Raw genomic sequence first — 9,219 nt, 5'->3', positions numbered from 1 at the left:
GTAGTGTGTACAGCATTTTCATCTAGGGCAGTGGTGTCCAACTTGTGGAACGTGTGCCACAGCGAGCACACAAGCCCTCTTTGACATCCCAGCAGCTGAGCAGCTGATATTCAGGTTTAATTGCAGTGTTGGCACTCTGCCATAAATAAGTGGGTTTTGGGTTGCAGTTTGGGCACTCATCTCTAAAAGGTTCACCATCACTGATCTCAAAGTCTACGATTCTTATTTTCATTCAGTTCAAAATACTTTTCAGTTTCCCTTTTGATTTCTTTGGCCTATGATATAGTTATGTTGTTGTTGTTGTTGTTGTTATTTCTAAGTATTTGGAGAGTCTACAGAAATTTTTTCTGTTAACAGTTTCTAATTTAATTCCCTGTGGTGAGAGAACACACCCTATGTGATTTTTAAAGCATTTAAATTTATTGAAATATAGTATGGGCTCAAGGTTTGTTCTAGTCCATGTTCCAAGTTCATTTCGAGAGTGTGTATTCTTCTCTCTTTGGGTGGAATATTCTGTAAATATTAAGTACATCAAAGTGATTGATCACATGCTTTATCTTTTTTTTTTTTTTTTGGTACCGGGGATTGAACTCGGGTCCTTGCACCTGCGCAGCAGGCGGCGAAACCACTGAGCTAAATCCCTGGCCCCACATGCTTTATCTTGTCTATATTTTTATCAATGTTTTTTAGTCTAACAAGTGCTGAATGAGGAATATTAAGATCCATATGATGATTGTGGACTTGTCTATCTTCACTTTAATTGTATTAGTTTTTGCTTCCTATGTTTTGAAGTTCTTTTGTAAGTAATGTGTGTGTATTTGTGATTATTATGTCTTTATGATTAATTGACTCATCATTATAAAATGTGCCCCTTTAATATCTGGTGATACTCTATCTTATAGTCTTTTCTTTGATATTGATATAGCCACTACAGTCTTCTTACGTGTATTAGTTTACATGACGTGCCTTTTCCCATCCCTGTACATTCATTCTGTGTCTTTTTAAGATGCATTTCTTGAGAAGAGCATATTGGGTTTGTTTATTTATTTATTTATTTATTTAGCAGTGCTGGGGATTGAACCCTGGGCCTTTGCACCAAGCTACATACCCAGCCCTGTTGTTTTTTTGAGACAGGGTCTCTCTAAGTCACTCAATTGCCCAGGATAGGCTCCAATTTTCACTACTTCTTCCTCAGCCTGCAAGAGTGCTGGGATTCCAAGTGTGTGCGGCTCCACTGGGCTTGGGTTTTTAATCACTTCTAACCATCTCTGCTTCTTAATTGGAGTCTTTGGCTCATTCACATTTAATATAGTTACTGATATAGTTGGACTCAAGCTTAACATTTTATCGTTTGTTTTTTATTTTGTGTCTTTATACAAACCATCTTTTCCATTATACAAACAGTCTTTTAAAATGGTGCTTTATTTATCCATTGACCTTTTAGTTATATCTCTGCATTTCTTAATGTTTGCCCTGAGGATTACCATGCACATTTAACCTAGCACCATCTGCTTACCCTACTCTTGTGCCCATTTGTGTGAAACATGGAAACCACCACGATCATAAGGTCCATTTACTGTCTCTCGTTTATGCTATAGTTTTCATGTTTATTATATCTAAATACATGGCAAACTTGACAATACAATGGTATTGTTTTTCTTTTTAACATGTATATGCTTTACAGAAATTAAGAGAATTTTCTCAGATACTTGCCATTCCTGAGCACCAAAGATTGGTGCGAAGGCAGCCTGCACATTTTTCTGTCCTTTCCCCTCCCTCCGGCTGGGTTCTGTGCCATCCATCAAATGCCCCAACCCCTTTACCTCGTCTGCCAACTTCTGTGAAATCAGTGGAGGCTGTAGCTGCCTGGGGGTGACAGCCAAAGCCAATAGTCTCACACATATCCGCCTCAGCCCTAGGCTCTCCAGCTCTGAAATCGCATTGTTAATGTGGATTTTCAGTCCCTGGAGCAGTCCCCAGAGGACTGAGGACCATGGCAGGATAGTTCTGTGTGTGTAGCACGGGGAGGTGGCATGGCCAGGGCCATGACCAGCTGTGTCTCTGGGGACTTCTACCGGCAGTTGTTTTGAAGGGTGGTGAATAATAGCCTAAGTTCTTACTGTCTTTGCTTCTGTCCTGAAACAGAGCCACCTGTAGTGGCCTGGGACGTGTGCTCTGGGCATCTTTGGTGATGAAGGCTCAACATACACAGCCCAGTAGGGAGGGTCAGAGTAGACGGGTAGGCCTGTCTAAATGACCCTTACACTGCTACCTGGACAGGACCAGAACTTTAGCAAAAAAACATTCAGATTCCTGCTTTCAGACGTGCATTTCAGATGGATTTTTCAGCATAATAGACCATTGTCTTCAAAAGTGAAATCCAGAATAGAGGAAAGAAAAGTTCATCTCTGTTTAAAATGAGAATGTCTCCTGACTTCTTGTCAGCAGCCAGGCTACTCTAGAAAATTAAATCTTCCTGTCATGTCCTCCTGCAGCTAGCTTGTCACCATGACACATAGCTGGTGTGTCTGACTCCAAGGAAAAGTTAAGTACAGCATTCTAGGAACGTCATTCCATGCTCTTCCTTGGGCTTGGGTGGCATTTATTTAACTGTGTTTATTTAGCAAGTAAAGAAAAATCTTCCCATGTCACATGTACTGGTTAGAGTTCTCTGGAGGAACAAAATCAATAGGAAATAAATTTTTTTAATTTTATATATATGTAAATTATTTAATATATATGTGTAAAATTATGCAGAAGGTTTCATTAGGTAGCTTATGGGATCAGAGGCTGGACAGTCCATGATGGCTGACTACGTGCTCGAGAACCCAGGGACCCAGGAGCTGCTTCAGCCCACAGAACAAGAGGGGTCAAGGGTGCAGTCCCAGTCCCAGACCAAAGGCCTGAAAGCTCCCTAGAGAGTCACTGGTGTTCATCTGTGCTGAGGGGCTGAAGGACCTAGAGTCTCATGTTCACAAGGGTTGACCATAACAGAAGACCCAGCTACTCACAGAGGCTAGAGATTTTCAAAGTGTATGCTGACTTCTTCCTTCTTCGCTTCCATTGCATCAGGCTGTGAGCCTACAGGACGGTGCCGCTCACAGTCAGGGTGGGTCTCCCCGCTCAGTGTGCTGGCCTCCCAGCTGCTCATCTCTGGAGACACCCGCAGACACACCTGGAAGTGCGCTTCTGATCTGCTGGGTGCTGCTCGATCCGGTCGACAGTCACGAAGTATGGTCACACTACATGAGATGTGTGCACTTTTTAAAAATTATAGATGAGGGCTGGGGATTTAGCTCAGTGGTTCCGGCACATGCCTCGCAAGCGAAAGGTCCTGAGCTCAATCCCCGGTACCAAAAAATAATAATAATAAAAATAAAAAATAAAGATTATAGATGCCACTTGGTTTATCCATTTTGTTACGCTTTCAGGGCACAAGGGTGGTCTTGTGTCCTAGGATTTCTCACATCAGCCCTCAGACCAGCAGCTGGGACAGGGAGTGACTGCACCTTTCCAAAATCCCCTATACACGTTATCTCCTCAGCAAACACTGAAGGAACAAACTCACTGTGGCAGCATCTCATTTTGTCCCCTGTCAGTTGGTAAACACACTGAGGGGAGGGACTGGGACATAACCGTCTTTGGCTCACATTCCAGTGAATATTTCTTGAGTTGAATCAGACAATGAAGAATCAGTTATTGATAACTCCTGGGATGATTGATCACAAAATTTAAAGTAAGATTCTAAGGAGCAGCATTTTCAGAACCTCAGAAACCAGAATGATAAAACTGTTTCACATTGCTGTCCCTCTCATTATTATTAACTTGTCCTTTGTGTTGTTCCGGCCTCTGCAGCAACCCCGGAGACCTGATAACCTGAGCATCAATTCCATGTCATGATAATCAAGAGTGCATACGAAGTCCTGATATCCTGAGAGGTGTACCAATTCTCTGTTGAGGGCCAGTGTAACAAGAGTGGCAAATGTTAGGTCTTTGTAATTCCCTACTTCTCTTGACAAAATCTCGTAGCCATGTGACTTAGTGACTTACACTTCAACAAAAAATGCCACCCATCAATGGCAATATTTTAAGAACAAGAAAGTTTAAGCAAAGTGGAATTTCTTCCCAGAGCTTTTTACCTGGAAGTCTCTCTTGTCACTGAGCAGTGTGGGGACATAGGCTGGAGAAATGACAGCCTGCAAGCGAGGGACCAATGTTCTGCTATGCGTCAGGCGCTAAGCATAACACACCACACGCACTCAGCTTGGAGCTTCAGAGGAGATTAAACCGAGATCACTCCTGAAACACAAGCAATATAAACATCACTTTGTCCAGATTCTCAATAAGCAGAAGAGAAAGCAAAGTGGACACAGCCTGTGTCCACTTGGGCCCCATGGACCAGGCCAGTAGGTGTCAAAGTGTGGTCACTGGACCTACAGGCTGAGGATCTCCCGAGGACCTGTTAGGAATGCAGTCTCAGTCTCCACTCAACTCTAGGGCAGCCCAGCCTCATGGGTTTGGCCAGTCCTCCAGGGGATTCCAGTGTGAAGACCAGTTTGACACTCCTAGGCCAGGCATGTGGCACACATTATCTTGCTGATCTTCTTAGATCTGTAGTGGTGAACCTGTGGCACACATGCTACAGTGGACTGTTTGTTTTCATTGAAAGCCCTAAAAGGTTCACCATCACTGTTGACTTAGATCCTCAAAGTAGATGTGACAGTTAATTAATTCTAGGTGTCTGCTGGCCTGTGTTAAAGAACTTCCAAGTAGCCAGTAAGCATTCTTCCTGGGTGTGTCTGGGAGGGTGTTTCCCAGAGAGATTGGCAGCTGAGTGGATGGAGGAGGAAGGATCTGCCCTCACCAAGGCAGTGGGCACCATCCCATCACTGGAGGCCAGGCCCCTCCTTGAGACTTGTACCAGTGGCTCCCTGATTTTCCAGCTTGCAGGACTTCAAAGCCTCCATAATCCTACTAGCCTGTTCGCAGAGTCAATTTCCGTCCCCTGTATATTTCTCTCTACCCTGTTGGTTTTGATTCTCTCAACAACCTTAATATAGTAAGTAATGATCACCGTTTACCCAGTAAGAAAACTGAGATTGATTTGGAAAGGGCTGTTGGCAAAAACCTGGGATCTTTCCGCTTTATATGCTTCTCAAACTAATGTGTAATCGAATCACCTGGAGATTAAGTGTCATAATGTGAGTCTGCAGGGAGGCTGAGAGTCAGTAGTGTGGTAGTGTTTATTTTGTTACCCGGGATCGGACCCAGGGCCTTTGAACTGTACTGTATTTCAGCTTTTTTTTTTTTTTTTTTGGTGCCAGGGATTGAACTCGGGCCCTTGCGCTTGCGCAGCAGGTGGCAAAACCACTGAGCTAAATCCCCGGCCCCCTATCTCAGCCTTTTAAAATTTTGAGACAGGATCTTGCTAAGTTCCCCGGGTTGAGCTCGAACTCATGATCCTCCTGCCTCAGTCTCCCAGAGTGCTGGAATTACGTGTGTGTGCTATCACACCCAGCTGGAGTCAGTAGTTTCAATAAGTTCCTAGGTAGCAGCTGTGCTGTGGCCCACTGACCACAGATCAGGCCTCAGTGCATGCTGCCTGAACCTGATACCCAGTGTTATGGTTTGGGTCTAGATGTCTGCCCAAAGCCTCATGAGGTGGGGGTTTCAGAGGTGCCTGAATCTAGAATGTGTGATGCTGGGATTAAGGGTGTGTGTTACTAAACTAGTCCACTGATTGGTTTGACATAGATCTGGATAGGATTAAGGCTGTTCCACCCTGGATGTGAGTGCTACCTGCTGTAATGGTGGGTAGCCTAGATAAAATGTAAGGCACAGAAAGAGAGCCAGTGTCATCACTTGTCGCTTGTTGCTTGCTGCTTTCTGCCTGCCATGTACTGTTTCTCCTCCATGATGCCCCTCTGCCATGCCATCCTGCCTTGGAGCCAGCCAACTATGAACTGAAACCTCTACAAATTGTGAACCAAATACACCTTTCCTCCTTTAACTTCGGGTGTTGAGTATTTTGTCTCAGCAATGAAAAAAGTAACTAAGACACCAGCCTAAGCTGGAAACTCCTACAGATCCAGATGTTGGGACCTTCCAATTCTACTGACTCAGCATCTCCTGGCATAGGACAGAGATCTGTTTTACCAAATGTGCAGGTGATTCTGATTCATGTTTAAGTCTGAGAACCACACATATATTTCCATATTAGAAAACAGTGTTTGTCAGGTTTTGAAGCAAAGTGATTCTTATGTTGTAAGTATTTGAAAGTCATTAAAAGAGAAATTGGACAAGGGGAAAAAAGATAAAACATTTAAGCCTGAGTAGTATATTGTATTAAGTGTTTTTCCACTCAATAAGGATGCAAAAATGGTATCATGGTACTTGCAAATGCATGTTGAAGGTGGAGCCAGTGGCACAAGCCCTGGAGGTAAGGGGTGTTTTGACCAAGGGGCAGCACAGATGTTTTTGAAAATGGTGTTACATAAGAAAGTGATACTTAAACTTTTCCACAAAGATATCTAACAGTAGAGGAAACCTATGCTTCTCCAACATATAGAGAACATTCTTCGAAAACAGCTTGGGATTTTTCTTTTTAATCTTGTGTAATCTTAAAAATTCATATGCCCTTTCATCTATATCAAACCAGTGCATGTTGGTTTGATATAAATAACATTTTAAATTACCATGAGATAAAAGTGGAGAGAAGCTGTGTTGCTGAGTCTGTCAGACACACAAAGTTCACTGTTGTGAGGAGACAGAGCCAAGGCCAGCACCTGTGTGTCCTTTCTCCTGGGGCAGCACTACATGGAGACTCCAAACTCAGCAAGAGGGGGCCATGGCTACCTGTGCTTTAGGAGCCAGGCAAAGGTGATGGTCAAGGACGGGGATCCAGAATGCTGTATGAGGTGTTTTCCTGTGCTTGGGAACATGGGGGCAAGTTTTGAGATGTGCCTTCAACTGAATTTGAAAACAGCAGACAGAAAAGGTCTTTGATGTATGCATCAGATTCTTTTGCTTTTCAAGACAATGCCCATCAAAGCATTGTCCTTGAAGAAAGATGATCAAAGCTTTTCCAGATTCTAGCATGCACACTGCCATTTTCATTACATATAAATGAAGGGATCTCAGAGGACTCAGTCTTCATCCAACACTCCAGCTGTGCTACATCAAAGGAATCTGGTCTCACACATGAAAGCATCTGGTTTTGTTGTGAAGTTGTAGATCAAATATGTTTGGTCTTTAAAAAATTGCTTAGCAAATAAACTCTGTAAGATACCTGCAGGATCAAGATATATTTTAGTCCCTTCTTGTTGCATTACAAACATATGGCTGGATTTGAAAAGGGTTTTTGTTTTAATAATATCAGCCATTTATACCCTTCCATTGAATACAATAAGAACCATTGCAAAAAATCAGAATTTCAGGGAACCAAGTTGGGGACCAGGGTACAAGAAGATCTTTCATGGCCTTGATTTCTCCCCGCCACAACTCTGCCTGTCATATCTGACAATGTCAGGGCATCGGGGTGTGTTTTTGGTCAATACTGTATTGCTGTTTTAAAAATCTCATTTTATGAAAATTTCTTCATATTTAAACAAATTAATGTGCTTAGCAATATAAGTATCATCAAAGACCAATAGGATGACCAGGTCAATAATAACAATGTCTCCACCACAGCTGTAAGGTAAAGAACCTGGCTAATGTGTCTCCTGTGGATTCATTTTCTGTTTCTTGGCTCCTGTGTTGCCAGGCACTGTGTTAGTGTACAAAGGTAAAACGGGTAGACATAGCCTCTGTCCAAATGAGATGTACAGTTCGGCAGGAGAATAGATGGCAGTCAAATAAGTACAAAATTATGAGCTGAAATGCAGTGGAAGTACATTGAGTGCACATAATGGAAGAGTTTGACCTCATAAAGGCCTGACGTAGGTAGGAAAACCTGGGAAGTCATCCTTGTGGAAATCACTTCTGGAGGACAAATGGGGGAAGGAAAGAGAGAGGATTGGGAAGTTTCTAGAGCAGAAGAGTTGCATGTGCAAAGGCCCTGAGGTAACAAAGACCAGAAGAGAATTAAAGGGATGGAAAAGAGGCCAACATGGCCTGCAGCTAAGAGCCCAGGCCAGGGCCTCACAGCCACAGTGCCATATTAGAGTTGACTCAGACCAGAACGAAGTGGGAGTTTCCCCAAGTTCAGATGAGAGTTGACAATCGCCTGCATTCTAGTGGTGTGAGATGCAAGCCATCCCACAGGAGTTTAAAAGGAGTGTGACAGGGTAGGATGATAGGCTGGACTTGTGTGTATGTGTGTGGGGGTGTGAGTGTGGGTGTGGGTTCTGATTGTCATTCATTAAAGACAAAAAACCTGAGGTATTGCTGCCAAATGCCATTCACCTTTCCGAGGTGACTGCGCTGCATACTGAGGAAGGCGTCTAGTGTTATTTGCTTCCTTGCTTGCTATTGGACTGATCCTGATCTCATTTTAAATGCCAAAATGTCTTATGGTATTTTTTTTAAAGTTGATTTAAATACATCAAGAGGGATATTTTCATGTCATTATGACTCAGAGTTTTTCACCAAGCATTTAAGTTCACTGACAACTCCACAATTCATAAAATCAGTCAATCAAATTAATACAAATCAGTGTCTGTCTAGTTACTGAGGTGAATATTACACTTCCTAGATGGGCAGCCACCGCGCCGGCTCCTAGCACTGTTCTGCCATGGAGCAGCATCCCACGCCCAGGCTCGAGGTCAGGAATCCAGGGATGTGAGAGGACCTCCACCTCATGGGCTTCAGCTGGTCTCAACCTCCTTCATCTTGTTTATTTCACAGGTCTTGAAATGGCATGTCAAACTTCCAGTTGTAACCATCAGTCCATATGCTCAGCTGAACACACACTTTTTTATGAAAAGTTGTAAATGTAGAGGAGCACTGGAGGGATTTAAATGAATACCTGTGTACCTGCTTCCTTGGTTCTGCAGTTAGCATTTTACTTGACCATGTTTCCATCTGTGTCTATATCATCCCTCCTATTTTTCTGATAGATTTCCAGCTATCAGAAGTTGCTAAGATCCATACATTCCACCCCTTGCTCTATCAGCTTGCATATTAACTCGAGTTTAATATTTGGGGAGTTTTAAAGTAGAAGAGAAACATGCTAATGTGCAAGTCCTGAAGACTGTTTCCCTTGAGTTTTGACAAGTGCAT

General features: G+C 43.1%; 1 protein-coding gene and 1 pseudogene across 10 annotated transcripts in view; both read left to right on the top strand.

Moving 5' to 3' along the window:
• Positions 1–9,219, top strand: part of Pde8b (phosphodiesterase 8B) — a 241,082-nt gene that overhangs the window by 198,631 nt on the left and 33,232 nt on the right. The window lies entirely within an intron of this gene.
• Positions 1–9,219, top strand: part of LOC147821236 (protein Spindly pseudogene) — a 45,983-nt pseudogene that overhangs the window by 28,982 nt on the left and 7,782 nt on the right. The gene's annotated exons all lie outside the window — the stretch shown is intronic.

This window comes from Heterocephalus glaber, unplaced genomic scaffold (assembly GCF_053883595.1).
Source record: "Heterocephalus glaber isolate CG9 unplaced genomic scaffold, H.glaber_assembly_v1.0 deba00001757, whole genome shotgun sequence".
Lineage (NCBI taxonomy): Eukaryota > Metazoa > Chordata > Mammalia > Rodentia > Bathyergidae > Heterocephalus > Heterocephalus glaber.
This window is presented reverse-complemented; position numbering and strand designations above follow the sequence as displayed.